Source organism: Salminus brasiliensis, chromosome 8 (genome assembly GCF_030463535.1).
Source record: "Salminus brasiliensis chromosome 8, fSalBra1.hap2, whole genome shotgun sequence".
Taxonomy (NCBI): domain Eukaryota; kingdom Metazoa; phylum Chordata; class Actinopteri; order Characiformes; family Bryconidae; genus Salminus; species Salminus brasiliensis.
The window spans coordinates 11,119,088-11,135,058 of NC_132885.1; the positions used below are offsets into that span (position 1 = coordinate 11,119,088).

Genomic DNA, 15,971 nt, shown 5'->3' on the forward strand with positions numbered 1-15,971 from the left:
CCTAATGTCAACAAATGCTATCTAATCTGCTATTCTCTTTAATCCTAATATGGATCTAATTGTGTTTATAAATAATGTAACTGTGTGTCACCACATTAGTGCAGATCATCATACCTAATGAACAGCCTTAAAACCATTAAAAACAATGATGTTTTTTACGACTGTTTCTTCCATGAGTTGTTTCTTTCCACTGTCAGGCCATGCTGGCTCCTGTGCCCTGTGGCCCGATGCAGGGGCTGGCTTGTTTGTATCCTGTTAGGAGTGTCTCCGCTAATTGGCTCCCTTACATAAGAGAAACCTGTGGGAGACGGGACTGATGTTGTCAGACGTGTGGAGCAAACGCAAACAGAGGAGCTGGCCATGGGCGATGCACAGAAATAGCTGGTGTAGGACGCTCCCGGAGGAGCCATCAGCTGTGCAACACTGGAGGGACAGCAGAGACCAGATGAAAGACCAGAGATCTCCATCAAACAGAAAACACTGAATTACAAAAAGCATTGATTGACTGAATCTGCCCAGGGGAGAGGGATTCTGTGTGTGTGTGTGTGTGTGTGTGTGTGTGTGTGTATGTGTGTGTGTGTGTGTGTGTAAACACTTGTATTCATATATTTGTAGAACAAAAATGCTCAGATGGGAAAACCAGCAGTTCACACCCTCTGCTGTTTATTTGCTAAGCACCCTGCAATTAATAAAATAATAAATGGGCTGTATGCAAAACTAGTAGCACATTAAATGCTATGTTTTATGATTGTTCAGTATGTTTTATATAAATTCAGTAAACAAACAGGACTTGGGCTCTGAAATGTTATGTTTTTTTTGTTTCCAGTAGAAGTTTTGTTCACATATTTAATTTAATAAGAAATTAATAAATAAACGTGTCAACAAAATGGATGTAGGTTCACTTGTATGTTTTCTAAACTTAGTTTCTAACTATTAAACACAACTTTGCTTTTAATAGCAATGACTTTTACACAGTCACTGTGGAAAAACCCTCTTCTAATCTCCATTCTTGCTGTTTTTTCCCTTTTTGACATCATGTGAATCTGACCATTGTTTTACTTTGGCATCCACTGACATTTAAGGGTTTTCTTTCTGCTGTAAAGTTGCTATTTTGGAAATATGAAGTTTTTCCATGACAGCGAGGCTCTGAAACATAATCTTTCTGTCAGCAAAAATTATAATCTTACTGGTAATCCCCGTTCCATTGCTATTTATCAACTGCTCATGAAATGTTTACACAAAGTAAAGAGCAGCTGGCGCTAGCGAATTACATAAAAAAGGCAAATAAAGTAGACACCAACTTCGAAACTGCTCTAACGTGTCTCTATTGTTTGTGGCTCATCATATGCGAGACTTCTGTGACCGCTCAAGCTACATCATGTCTAGCGGGCGGCTGAGCGAGACTTGGATTTCACACCAGATTAGTTTCCCTGAGATAGCTAGCTTGGCCATTTCTGCGTCTGGCACACATGGTGCCAGTCAAAGCAGCAGGAGGTAGAGGGGGGGATGCAAGATTCCTTGACAATGCAGCTATTTGCATATTTCACTGCCCAGTTGCATATTACTGGCTCCCAGAAAGTCATGTGAGCATCATGACCTCAGAACAGGAAAAAGCCAACATGCTTGACTCATCCACCACCATGCAAGTTCCTTCCTGTTTGGACGATAGGGAAGAAAGACATGTCCTCCATTCATGCAGCATCTGATCTGTAATCAGTCTTTGTTTTACAAAACCATGCACCACATTTCACACCACTATGACCTCATGAGAATCAAAATTGCTAAAAAGTCACGAATGGTTAAGATTAGCTTCTCAGACTGGGGATTGATCATTGAGATCAATTTATCATTGTAAAAATGCAACGTTGTCAGTTGGTACTTAGTAACACCTCTTGTGGCAGATATCAGTCTTTTTTTTCCCACTCGTGATGAAGGCCTCAATTTGGATAGACATTGGGTCGTCTTGCTGCACAGCTTGTTTAAGGTCTAGTCCCAATTTGTCTATTATAGGTCAAGAGACTTTGAGGGCCATTCTAAAGGCTTTGGTTTATGTCTCTTTCAGTAGTCCATGGTAGGTTTGAGATACATTTTGCGATCATTGAGATCATTATCTTGTTGTAGAAGCCATCATCTTCTCAGCTACAAACATTTCACAGATGGTTTGACCTTTGCATCCAGAATTTACTGGTATTTTGTGGAATCCATTCTTTTCTCCACTTGTAGGGCAAAAAAACGTTGCTAGACACTGTCTCTAACCCTGCTCTACAACAGGCAATACCTGTCAAACAGAGGATACTAGGGGGACACACGGGTGTCCACCCTAGTTAGGATGTCGTGGCTGGGGGAGGGGTTCAAGCAGGCTGAAGTTATACAGTGGACTGAAATCAGTCATGCAGACTATTAGAGCTATTTATTGGTTTTGCTAAATGAGTGAACGAGTATGTATTAGTGTTCATTAACACACTGTAGCTGCAGGGTTTGAGAGGTATTTCCACCATCGCACATACACACTGCCACGGCCTTCCAACTTGGGCATACATGAAACCCTCCAGCCATGACATCCTAGCCTGTGTGTCCCCAGTATCCTCTTCAAAATGTGTGTGTGTATTGATATATAGATAGATATAGATATATAGATATAGATATATAGATACATATAGTCACCCTAACATTTGGATCAAATGTTTTTTTAAGATGGTGATCAGCACACACACTATAGAACAAACAAGACTCGATAAACCCCAGCAACTGCATATCAGCACTGTTTATCCAAACGGTACATCCCTGTTTTTCTAATGTATTCTCCTGTGAAGTTACCATTTTGGATGGATGCATGGATTTGTTTGGAAAGCAACAATATTCAGCAACAGTGGAGACAATATGTGAGATAGCATTGTATAAACAGTAGCACAACGGCACATGAACAATGTATCCAAAGAAAAGAGGGAGAGTGAAAACAACAGTCTTCAGCAGAGACTTCAGCAGAGTCACAGAAACACAGAAAAGACAATAGCTGCACTGTTCAGACTTGCCATAAAGAGAAATGTATTACTTTTACAGGGAAATGACAAGCGTTTGAATCTGTGGACCTGGCTCAGCATCAATTATCAAACACTAACCTTTCCCTCAGAACCTCAGGACAGTATCTGTAAGGCCCCTGTTGGACAGAGATAAGTGCAGAAGCAGAGACAGTCCTTTATCCGCTTATCTGGTCATTCCACAATGTGCATGTGTTGTGTTTTTTTTTTTTTTTTCTTCCTTTCCTCACTACCGTCCCTTTTGACCTGTACATGCTCGGCTGTTGAAAGTCATTTTGCAATCTGATGTGAGTGTGTGTGTGTGTGTGTGTGTGTGTGTGTAGTGACATTTACTGGATCAGAGATTCATCCGTCTGGGCTGCCCGCATCCGGCCATCATTAGGCACAGGGCGTCTGGGTTGTGGGGGAGCTGCAAGTGTGTATGTGTGTGTGTGTTCTCGCTGGAGCTGAGAGAGGAGAGAGCGCTCAGCTTAATTACAGTGACAAATGCCAGCCGGGTCCTCAAAGCCCTCGGTGCAGTCGGAAAAGTGACAGGCTCATTTTTGGAATGTAAACAAATCCTACATTTACTGTAATCTAATTAGCACCTGGAGCAGAGTGTGGAGGCAGCACCCTGCCCTCGCACTGTGACACGTTTACTCCTATTCCCTCATCACACACTCTGTGTTTATCACTGTTTAAACAGATAAACACTGAGCTAAAACAGGATCCAGACAGATGGAAGGAAACCTGAAGGAGTGATGTGGGGTGGGGTGGGGGGTGGGGGTGGGGGGGGGATTAGACTAGGATTAAAGGAATAGTGTGTTGGGAAATACAGTTGACACACCTTTCCTCTTAGCCTCGATGTAGTTGATCAGTCGAGTCATGCTTGAATTTGCAATTGTATTTTTGTACTGGAGCCACCAAGCTAATGTAGCTAAGCTAATGTTTAAATACTTCTAATTCGCTTTGTTAAAACTGGATGCCTAAATCCATGCACACTTGCCCCAAATGAGATTCTTAAACCTATCAGAGAGGGCATGAATTCAGTTTTGTTTAGTTGTTGTTTTATGTATAAATAATAAAATGCAAGTCTATTGACAGCCCTCTTGCTGTCTCTGCTATTATTGACTGGTTTGTCCCGAGAAATTCTGGGTTACTGTGCATGTGTAAAAGGGGTTTATGTTTTTAGGCTAGGCTAGGCTAGGCTATGTGCTTGTGGGGTAATAAACTTAAGCCCCTAACCTAGTCGGCCCAAAGACACACAGCCTAGTTTAGCTTAGCCTGGCCTAACAACCTTAAGCCCCTTTCACACATGCATTGGCTCAATACCTGTATACCCAATACCTCAATACCTGGTTTACATTAGCTATGCAGCTGATGCAAATCAGCCAATAAAAGCAGAGCAGGTTTTCCATGAGTCCTCCGTAAACACAAGACAGCACGTTTCTTTTTTTATGGCAAAACCTAGTCAGTTTTGGGCCAACGAGGTTAGGGGCCTATGTTTGTTAGCCAAGCCTAGCCTAACAAACATAAGCCCCTTTCACACATGCACAGTAACCCAGAACCTTTCGGGATATTACCTGGTTTACATCAGCTATGAGGCTTATGTCGGACCACGGCCACATAGCCCAGTTTAGCCTAGCCTAGCAATCATAAGCCCCATTCACACATGCACAGTAACCCAGACCTTTTCGGGACATTGCCCAGAGGAGCTGTAAGTGTGAATGAAATCAGTTTCCAAATCAGTTATACCCAGACTTTATCCTGCCGGCCCCCTAGCACAAAGTCTGGGTAATGTCCGAGTGAACCCACGTGTGAATACAGCGGGTCATTTTCATGAGAATTCACGGTGGGTCATGCCGGACCTCCTGCACACGCTACACAGACGCCACCCCCTGCCTAAACCACGCGGAACATTTCCTATAGTGAGAACTCACATGGCACGGAAACCCTCTGGTCATACTCTACATGTGTGAAAGAGCAACTCTGGATAATGTCCGTAATCTGATTCTCCAGAGTTCTTGAGTGAAAACTATATAGAAATGATTCCAGAGCCATTTTGGATAGTGTTGCTGTCCTTTTAGGGTCCAGTTGGCATTGTGTGCAGTTAGCTAGCTGGCTAGTAGATGGTCAGTGGTCAGTCAGCTGGGTTGGCTTTTAGGCTCTCTAGATGCTCCAGAGGCATCTATACATTGCATGCCAACTTCTCACATTGGCCTATTGTTAGCTTTTAGCCTTGTCAGCTTTGTTTCCATATTATCCCATAGTATCTGTTGCCTTTAGCCTTGAAATGCTTTCGCTAGTGGGCTGGGTATGTAAGAGGATACAACAGTGTTTGAGGTTGACCGTTTGTCACATCCATATACCAAACTCTCATTATTCAACTATGCCAAGGAAAAGGCAGTTTTCCATTCCAGGGCCCTTTTTCAATGATCTCATACAGTTTTGCTTATGTGGCTTTTGACACTGTATGACACACTATTATCTATAAAAATGAACTTAAGTACAAAGTACAAAGCATTAAATGGTGAGTTTTCTGTATTTGTTATCTACATTAGCCTTGTGGCTAAAGGAACGAACCTAAAGCCCTATTCAGATGAGATCAGTTTTACATGTGGAGGTAATGTAGGTAATGTAATCATTATTACCAGAGTTTCTCAGTGATTTTAGTTCCTGTCCGAATGCACCACATGGAGCCTTTCAACTTCTGTAAAACGAGCCATAAAAATAAGCTTAGGTTTTAGAAATCCTGTGACAATCAGCATGTTGAAAAATTTTCCATTATATCCTGCGGAAATACATTTTTTGTGGGTGTTTTTCCAAGTATGGAGGTGCATGAGGAGGCATTTAGTGGTGTTGGGCATGGCACAGTTAACTCAGGATGTTCAGGTCTGTGGTAAACCTCCTCCAACCTCTAATCCAGAAGACGAGCTAAAGGACTCCTCAGAGGCTTGCCACTTCTAGCAGCTTTAGTTGAGTCATTGTGTAGTGTAACATATAGTCTACATTTGTGTTATGAAAATGTAGCTGCTCATTTTTTACTAAAACTTAAATGTCAGTATTATTTTCAGTGGGTTAAGATTTTAAGGGTCACTGATGGCAGTGCGTAAATCGAGTAGCCACTCCCATCTCAGGCATTTATGCAGGGATTTCTTATCCCATGAAAATCAGTCATACATTTTACAGTTGATCTTTAGAACTGTAGAACTGTAAACATGTCTGATCAATAACAATAAGTAGTAAAAGGAAAATTGTAGGAATTTGATTGTATACCAAACTACTGTATCGCCATCGAGGAACCATTTATGGTTCCGTAAAGAGCCATGTGTTGAAATGAGATGTGAATGTGAAGAACCTTTAAATTAGCAAAGAACCTTATGTCCACGTCTTATAAATGGCTCTTCCCGAGCACCTTTATTTTTAGGAGTGTAGTGTCTGTACTGTATGAATATAAGAAAGTGAAGCGTCAGCTGTCTCTGTCAGCTCGTGTTTGTGTGACTCATCCAGCATCAGTCGTGTCTGTCAGGCCGGTGCAGGCCGGCTTTCACCACCAAAGAGTTGGGCTTTATCAGAAGGAGAGTTCGCTCCTTTTATCAGCTCGCTGCAGAGTGTTGTCTCTGTGAGGCTAACCGTGATTGGAATGCACCTAAAAAAACAACTCATTAGAAAAAGTATCCCAAAAAAACAACACGTCCTCCTGTTCTCTCTCCTTTTAATTGAGCGTACTTTGCAGTGCTTGTGGCTTTTGTTTTCAGGAATAATGTGCTGTTTTTTGGTTGTTTGTTTTGTTTTGGAATTTGGCACTATTAACTTGAGTGGGTCCATTTATGATTTGCTGGAGCTTCTCAGAGAATAATTAAGGTAATTAAATTGGCAGCAAGATAGTCATTATTATCACTCAGCCAGTGGAATGGCTGCTTAATGGAAAATTCTGGAATGCCCACACAGCAGCTCGAACAAAAGCTGTATTATTATTATTGCAATTATTATTTTTTATTATTACATCAATCATCAATCAGCCATAGCATTAAAACCAACTGCCTAATATCTTGTCGCTCCGTCCAGGCCCATATGGACTCCACAAGACCTCTGAAGGTGTCACCAGATGTTAGTAGCAGATTCGTCATGTTTTGTGTGAGGTGGAGCCTCCATGGATCTCATCAGTGAGACTTGGTCGCATATTACCTTGTCACCAGGTCAGTGGATAATCTTCCTCGAACCACTGTTGGTAGGTACTGACCACTGCATACCCAAAACAAAACAAAAAAATATATAAGACCTGCCTGATGTTTTGGAGATGCTCTGACCCAGTCGCCATCACAGTGTGGTATATTCCACTTCTTAATGGATAAATAATGTCATTTACTTCTCATGGCAGTGGTTTTAATGTTATGGCTGATTGATGCATGTGTGTTTTCTTACTTATAATAGTAAATAAACAAATACCTGGATGAAGGAGTGTATTATTTAATGAACAAAGGAACAAATGAACTAGCGTGCCCTGCTTGTCCTCTCTTTTAAGAAGCATTAAATTTATGCATTTGCCTGGCATTTGCGATTCATTTGACATTTTTACACCCGTGGAGAAAATTTAGCCCCAACACTGTGAAAATATCATCATGCACAAGTGGATTCCTGATCTTGGAAGATTTCCAATCTGTTGCCACAAACTGATGCTAGAGGAACAGAGCAAAACTCAATTTGCAAACCACAATGAGATGCTTTATTTCCCACTTGCACAAGCATATCATTGCTGTCCTGCAATAAAATACTTTTGACTAAATTTGATTCTGGCAGTAGTTCTTTACATTGTATCAAAATGCCACGATGAATGGACCAATAGAAATGTTTCAAAATGACCAAGGAAAAATATTTCCTCATTGACTTCCATTGAAAGTTGAGAAGGTTTTTTTTCCTTCTCCTGTAAAGTTGCTGTTTTGGAGATATGAGGTTTTTGTGGGACAGTGGCGATGTATATGTAATTCTTTTTTTGGACTCTCGGACAGTGTTTGTAATGATGTACAGGTACATAATTTTTATTATGTATTTGTTATTTTTTATTTATTTATTTAATTATTTTTAAATATTGAAAAACTAGGGGTCATGAGGCGAGGGAATGGAGGGTGAATGTGCAGGGGGGGGTTAAGGTATATCCGGTTACAGTATTCCTGCCAGTGTGTTCTGCTTGTGCCACCAGTCTTACTGCAGTAGGGAGAGTCTGTTTGGTGAAGTGGCCTCTGTGTAAGTGATGCTTTTGGGTTTGTAATGACTGAGACTGTACTGCTGTTCCTCCAGGTGAACAGATGCCATTCAAGGTGGTGAGGGTCTATGATGACGGTGCATGCCCCATTGCAGCAGCAGTGGGAGGTTAGCGACTTTGTTGGGTTAGAGTGGGAGGGTGGATCTGAGGTTAGAGGAGATGAATTAGGACGTAGTGTTTTCTCTTTGCTGTGTATCTGATTTATTAGAAGACTTCTCTTTACTTCTGGCCGGCAATTCCGAACCACACTGTTATATCTCTCAAACAGACCACTGCAGAACTTTTTCAGAGGTGGGTTCTTCATGCCTTCATCTCTTTTTAAAGGAGGACAGCAAGACAGTACTGCTACCACTTCAGACAGAACTTCAGAAAGCATGAAAGGTGTAGACCCATGTAGGACATGCTCCACTTCCATACCCTTGTCGTAAATGGGCTGGAGTGGGGGAGTGAGGTGAAGGCCTTTCCTCTGCAGGATCAGCTCTTTTGTCTTTGTGATGTTCAAAACCAGGTCATCCGCTTCCCATAAAGAGTCAGATGACTGACCAGTTCATGCTAAAATTAACACTTTCAGAAGACAGTGGAAGACGTCACAAGGCCAAATATCAATCACAAATCCTGTCACTTTCAACAGTGGAACATCTGATTCCTAGACATTTGAATGCAAGCGTTGTGGTACAGCATTGAAAAGTCAAATGTCTGGATTATTGATAAGTAAATATTGTATTGTATTGTAATATGATATTGTTTGTCTAATAAAATCCAGACTCAGTATTCTGCCTTAGGTATCTGACTGGGAAATATCATACAACACATATTCTACACATATACAGCCAGGTCTATAAGCATTGAGACAGTAATTCTGCCTCTATACACCACCACAGATAACATAGAAATTAATCAAGATGTAATCATAGTGCAGACTTCCAGCTTTAATTCAGGAGGTTTAACAAAAATGTTGCATCAATCATCGTAGCCATTTTTTACACAACCCTTCCATTTTCATTGGCTCAAAAGTAATTAGACCAACTAACATAATTTCAATGTTTACTACTTGAAGTCTTGAACCCAGGGTTATCATCAAATGCTGAGTTTACCAGGTTTGCTTTGCCAGGCCTTTACTGTTTATTCACTTCAGAATCATCCTGCTACTTCTTTCATCATTCACATCACTAATAAACACCAGTGACTCAGGTCTGTTGGCAGTCGTACATGCCCATGCTCAAACAGTGCCGCCACCATGTTTGACAGATGATGTGGCATTGCTTTGGGTAACAAACCCTGTCTTTATTTCACTGTACCCAATTTAATCTTGGTTGTCTACAGAATCTGTTTCCTTCAGAATGTAGGACATTGCTGTCTGCTGTCTCTCTGATAGGCTTGTTTTGATGTCCTCCTTTACTTTTCATTGTCATCTCTTTGGACCACATATTGAGAGTTCCCATAAACAGCAATCAAACCCAGATCTTGAGCAGATCTTAACTGTTTATGAAATAATGAGAAAACAGGCTCCACCTGACCATGAAACTATTTATCAGTTAATTGTCCAGTTACTTTTAAACCTGTGAAGAATTCAGTCCCAGCTTTATTGATTTGTTTCAGATCCATTGAGGTCATGCTCAGAGTCAAAATGACAAAATGACATGTTGTGGTACCGTCCAAATACTTATGGACCCAACTGTTTGTGCTCCCACAGCACAAATACACAGCATAAATCACAGACTGTAACCCTGTAATTCTTGGACTATTAAGCTAGGGAACCTGAGAAACAGGTTTTTATATAAACCCTTTATTTATGTCCGGGTCCTGCTCTTCTTCAGAGAGATGTTGCTGCTCCCCGGGGGGCAGGTTACGATTAAGAGCCTTGTTCAAAGCCTCAGCGAATGTAGACACTTGAACTCGCAGCCCTCCAGCACAAGATCAACAGCCCTGGTGCCTTCACTGTGATGGAAACAGGCCTGCTCGGGCTCCACCATGTCCCTAACCTCAATGTGAAGCCATAGGCCAATAAATCAGTCACATGAGTACTTTATGAACTTCCCGGAGTCTTTCAGCACAGTCAGCCCCACTGCAGCACACTGTTTTTAAAAAACGGACATTTTTCTGCAAATGTCAGTGCATAGTTATATTCGATGATCATTTGATTAACGTCATTGTGGCATGGGCAAAAGTTTGGACACCCTACTAAGGCAGTACTTTTCAGCACCCTCTTTAGAAGATATCACAGCTTATATTATTGCTTGAGATTCATTTAACCCAGAATGCTTTTAATTCACACATTTAAAAGGGGGGCTGTGGAAGCATGAGAGGATGAGTCTGTATATTCCTATATATCTGTGAATATACAGCACCATGTGAAAATTTAGGCAACTGTAAATTGTCATTTGCTCAGTAAAACACTGATATTATAGGTAAACGTATTGGTCACTGTACAGCAAAATGTGTCCTCCGCAATTGACCCAAGCAAACACACACACACGTGAACTAGGGGCAGTGAGTACACACACAGAGCGGTGGGCAGCCAACTCCAGCACCCAGGGGGCAGAGAGGGTAAAGGGCCTTGCCCAAGGGCCCAACAGTGGCAGCTTGCCAAGCCTGGGTATCGAACCCACAACCCGGTTATCGCTAGCCTGCTGCTCTAACTGCTGAGCCACCACTGTCCCTGAAAAAATAGAGACAGAGGAAGTGGGAACAACAGTTTCGAACTCACTATGTCACTATATCACTATATCACTGTGGGTTTCGATCTCACTATATATTATTATAATATATATACAAATATCATTCATACAGAGAGTCATGATTTTCCATCACTGTGGTCATTAAAACATCTCCAAACCTCTCCTCGTGGAGTCTAGAATTATTTATGGTCATCATCCAACACCTAGTTTGGTAAATTAGTGCTTAATGATGGTAAATCAGGTAGTGGGGCGTCCAGACAAAACCAGGAACCGAGCTTTGTTCTTCAGACCAGCTCACAAGGATGGACTGCTCAGCCTGTTTGGCTAGTTTTATGAGATTTCCTGGATTTACACTGTCTGTTAAAAGGGGGACGTCAGAAATATGTGACACGATATGTCCAAAAAAACTTTTTTCTTTACTGTACGTATGTTTAACAGCATCTGTTAAATGTGATCTGGGGTTTCCACATGCACAACCACTTTAATTGCTGAGATAAATTTTAAATAATGTGCTTAGGAGCCTGAAAGCTCTGCACAGTTCCACCAAAACCTTGTGTCTCCATTGTTCACTTACGTGTTTCACATTAAGCCAGTTGTCCTGTACACTGTATCAAAAGCTCATGGAGAATAGACCAATAGAAATGCTCTAAAATGACTTACATTGACGTCTATTAAGACAGAAAGTTAAGATGTTTTTTTTCCCTCTTCTGCAGTTCAGTGGGTCAAAAATAGTGTGTCCCTAATTTGGACATGCTGGCACACCTTCAGATGCTTCTTCAATCAACAGCTCAGAAGTTTTTGAGCCAAACATATCGGATCAGTTCCGGGCCAATACTCCTGATTTCGATATGTCTCTCTATATTTGGTCAACAGTTTACACTATTATGATATGAGGTGCTATTAAAGTTAGCCTCAGTGACATTAGTTAATGGGGGCAGTGGTGGCTCAGCGGTTAGAGAGCCAGGCTATCGATAACAATGTTGTGGGTTCGATGCCTGGGCTCAGCAAGCTGCCACTGTTGGGACCTTGAGCAAGGTCCTATACCTTCTCTGCTCCCTGGGTGCTGGAGTTGGCTGCCCACCACTCTGGGGGGGGTGTGTGTGTGTGTGTTCACTACCACAGATGGGTTAAATGCAGAGGACACATTTGGCTGTGCAGTGACAAACACATGACCATGAATGTGCTGATTATGTCTTACAAACCCAGTATAGTGTGTGCTGATTGGACAGTTTTTTAGTTGAGATGCACCCATATGAGAACAGTGAGGGGCTATTCTTTGTTTTTCTGTGTTTTTTACTCTATGTGTGTGTGTGTGTGTGTGTGTGTGTGTGTGACAGGGTTCATGCTGAAAAGCACAGGCTGCACCTTTAAAGCGCAGCGTGAGATCGGGGGCGTGTCATAACCCTCGTAACCCCGCCCCTTTAGGAAATGTGGAGACGGACACGTGATCGGTCCGCCTGAATCCAGTATGGCGGAGTGTGTGTGTGAGCGGCGCTTCTCGCTGGCGCTCTCCGAGCGGGATTAAGCACACCGCGGCGAGAGAGAGTGGAGCGTCCGCCCTGCCCTATCCTGTCCTGCCCTGCCCGGTCCTGCCCTGCCCTGCACGGAGGTGAGCACACACACACACACACACACACACACACACACACACACTGCGGAGGACTTGTACAGGAATACTGAGCGCTCGCGAGGGAGAGAAAACTTAATGAAGGGCCAGTGGGAGAGGAAACAATCACAACAATGTGTGTGTGTGTGTGTGTGTGTGTGTGTGTGTGTGTGTGTGTGTGTGTGTGTGTGTGTGTATGAGAGTGTGTACGCAAGCGCGCGCGCGCGTGCAAGCGAGCGAGCTTGTATGGTGTGTGTGTGTGTGTGTGTGTGTGTGTGTGTGTGTGTGTGCGCGCGCGCGCGCTTGGCTTCTCCAGCGGTAAACTTGGCTCTCGTTTCGCTTCTCGCTCTTCTCCACCAAACTTGAAGGAACAGTCGACTGTTCCTTTGGCTCTTCATCCAGCGCTTTATGAGAGCCTGCTGTTCTGCTTACCGACCAGACCAGACCAGACCAGAGAGGAACCTGGGTCACATGAGGCTCCTTTATCTCCTGTACGTCCCAACGCTGCGATAGAGAGACCGCGTTATTGTCATTCAGCTCCAGATCCGAGGACGCCCATCTGGCCTCCACAGCTTCAGCAGCTCTCAGAGATCAGCTCTGCTAGCTCTTCTCCTGGCCCTCACACACTCCGCTCACAGGGAGTAGGTATAGAGAAGTTACTCCACTGCTTTCTGTGAATGGGCCGAGAGCATGCTTTACATCGTGCAGATGTTCAGTATGCACCATGTGTCCATATGTTTGTGGACACAGCTTCTAATGAATGCATTGGGCGGATGTGCAAAAGGTAAAGGTAAAGGTGCACGTATTTGTCACTGTACAGCGAAATGTGTCCTCCGCATTTAACCCATCTGGTAGTGAACACACACTCACACACACACACGTGTAAGGGGCAGTGAGTACACACACACACCCAGAGCGGTGGGCAGCCAACTCCAGCGCCCGGGCAGCTTGCCAAGCCCGGGAATCGAACCCACAACCCTGTTATCGATATCCCGGCGCTCTTACCGCTGAGCCACCAATGCACCCACACAGCTGATCTAGTCCCTGTCCTCTTTCTGAAGCAGTTATACCCATGGCTCCTAATGCCAGGCGTGGGCTGGAGGGAGAGAAGGCCCCCCAGCATTGAGCTGTGGAGCAGTGTTCTCTGGAATGATGGTTGGTGCACCATCCAATACTTTTGGGATGCGTTGAGGGGGTTCTTAGACTAATGGTTGTTGAAGCAGTGCCATAGAAGAACCATTTGTGGTTCCATGAGGAGTCATGTTTGATCATGTTTATAAAGATGTGCGAATTGAAGAACCTTTAAATCTAAAGAACCTTGATGTACGAGTTTAAAGGTTCCTCACACCACAAAGCTGAAGAGTGTAGCTGCTGACGTTGATGGATAAAGACATAAAGTGTCAAATGTGGACTTTAGGACTAAACTTGGTCTTGCAGAGTAATTGGTGTAGGGCAAGTAATGCAGTGTGCGATGGGCGAAATACAGGCATTTTAGTGCAGTAGTTCAACGTCCAGTAATGGTCAGCTCTTCTGGAGTTCTATAAAGACGTCAAATTTACATTTAGCTGACAGCATTTAGCTGAGACTCTTATCCAGAGTGACTTGCAAGGTTACTTGTATTACAGAATTGGGCCAATGTAGTGTTAGGAGTCTGGCCCAAGCACGGCATAGTTACCCTGACCGGGAATCGAATCCCAGTCTCCCACTAGGTGTGGTAGCTCAGTGGCAGGTGATGGTGTTATCTGTTGCGCTAGTTTGGGTTAGATAAGTGGGTCAAATTATGTGTCCCTAATTTGGATGTGCTGGCCTACCTTCTTCTACAACAGCTCATTTTTCCAGCTAAGAAGTGTTTAAGCCAAACATATCGGATCAGTTCCAGGCCAATACTCCTGATTTCGATATGTCTGTCAGAAAAGAGAAGCTCTATATTTGGTCAACAGTTTACACTATTATGATATCAGGTGCTATTGAAGTTTGCCTCAGTGAAGTTAATGACCCTAGTGAATGTGCTGATAACGTCTTACAAACCCCTGTATAGCTTGTTTTGATTGTTTGTTTGTTTTTGAGATGCACCCATATGAGAAAAGCAGGTGCCAGTATGTTTTTACATATCTGTCAGTGCTGATTAATGAACATTTGTATAATGTAGACATTCACAGTAACATTAACTTCTACAAATGCAGTAAAATGAATGCAATTCAGATACTTTTTTCAATATCCCAGTGGAACCTGAACACTCTGCCGTCTTCCAGATTACAGTTAATAAACTGTAGAATATCACTTTAGTACGTCAGTCAAGTCGAACACCGTGTCCCAGCAGCAAACAGGCTCAAATCTAGTACTGCATAATGTCGCAAAGCCTTAAAAAGTTCCACACTGGAAATGTTGAGTCCATGTGCTAACCTCTACAGATTTCTACAAACCATAAACGTTGGTATTACTTCTAGAAATGGCACTTTATTGATTTCCCTAGTTTCTAGTCAATAACAGTATTCAAAATTGGAGGAAGGGTCACAGCTCTCTTACCTCCACTTCATGGACTCCTCAGCCTGTTTGACTAGTTGTAGTAAAATTGTCTGGATTTACAGTGTCTGTTAAGTCTGTTAACAACAAAAAGATGTGGCATGATATGTCAGATATGTCATCTGATAGGCTAGGTTGGTGCTTTTTTTGTTTTTGTTCTTGGTGCTTGCTTTGATTTGGTGTTGGGGCGAGGTGTAATCAGCTTTCTTATTTTTTTAATATTGAAAATGATCAGGCTGTACCAATATTATTGTGATGTTATTGTCCATTTTTGATGTTTTCTCACTTCTCTTCTCATATTCTTCTTCTTTTACACCATATGGAACCTCACACGGTATTGTAAATGTCACCACCAACCACACTTCCAGAAAATAACTTATTAGATCCTGTTTGTGCACTTAATGGGGCTTTTAAAGCTGACAAACATCCAGCAGATGATGAATCCAGCCCTTGAGTTAACAGTCTGGTCCTGGATACTATTAATAAAGTGCTCAAGGCGGACTTTTAAAGGAGTAAGAACAAACCACCTGGCAGCAGAACATAGCTGTTTCATGGGCATTATCTGGTGATCTGTATCTGTGAAATATCCCTCAATCTGAGAAGCAGTGGCCTGGTGTTCCAGTATCCTGGTATACCTGCAGGCCTGATATACCAGCCAGCAGAAATGTGAGGGGATAGAAAGTAATATTTAAGCTAATACTTGGAAGGAACTTTCTGTTCCGGTTTTATTACTTTGTTAGGTACTCCAGGGCCATGACTGGGTTATAGCTGTTTCTCTGCACTGCTAATAGTGCACACACACACACACACACACACACACATACAGAAGTAAGAAGTAGTTTTTAGCTTGTGTACAGGTGCTATTATGTTCTGGGACATTCAGT

General features: G+C 42.7%; 1 protein-coding gene across 1 annotated transcript in view; it reads left to right on the top strand.

Moving 5' to 3' along the window:
• The first annotated feature begins 12,435 nt into the window (after positions 1-12,435).
• The window catches only part of hdac4 (histone deacetylase 4), a 218,393-nt gene continuing 214,857 nt past the window's right edge, over positions 12,436-15,971 (top strand). The window contains exon 1 of the mRNA XM_072685601.1: positions 12,436-12,567. The gene's annotated coding sequence lies outside the window, so the exon portion shown is untranslated. The remainder of the gene's footprint in view (positions 12,568-15,971) is intronic.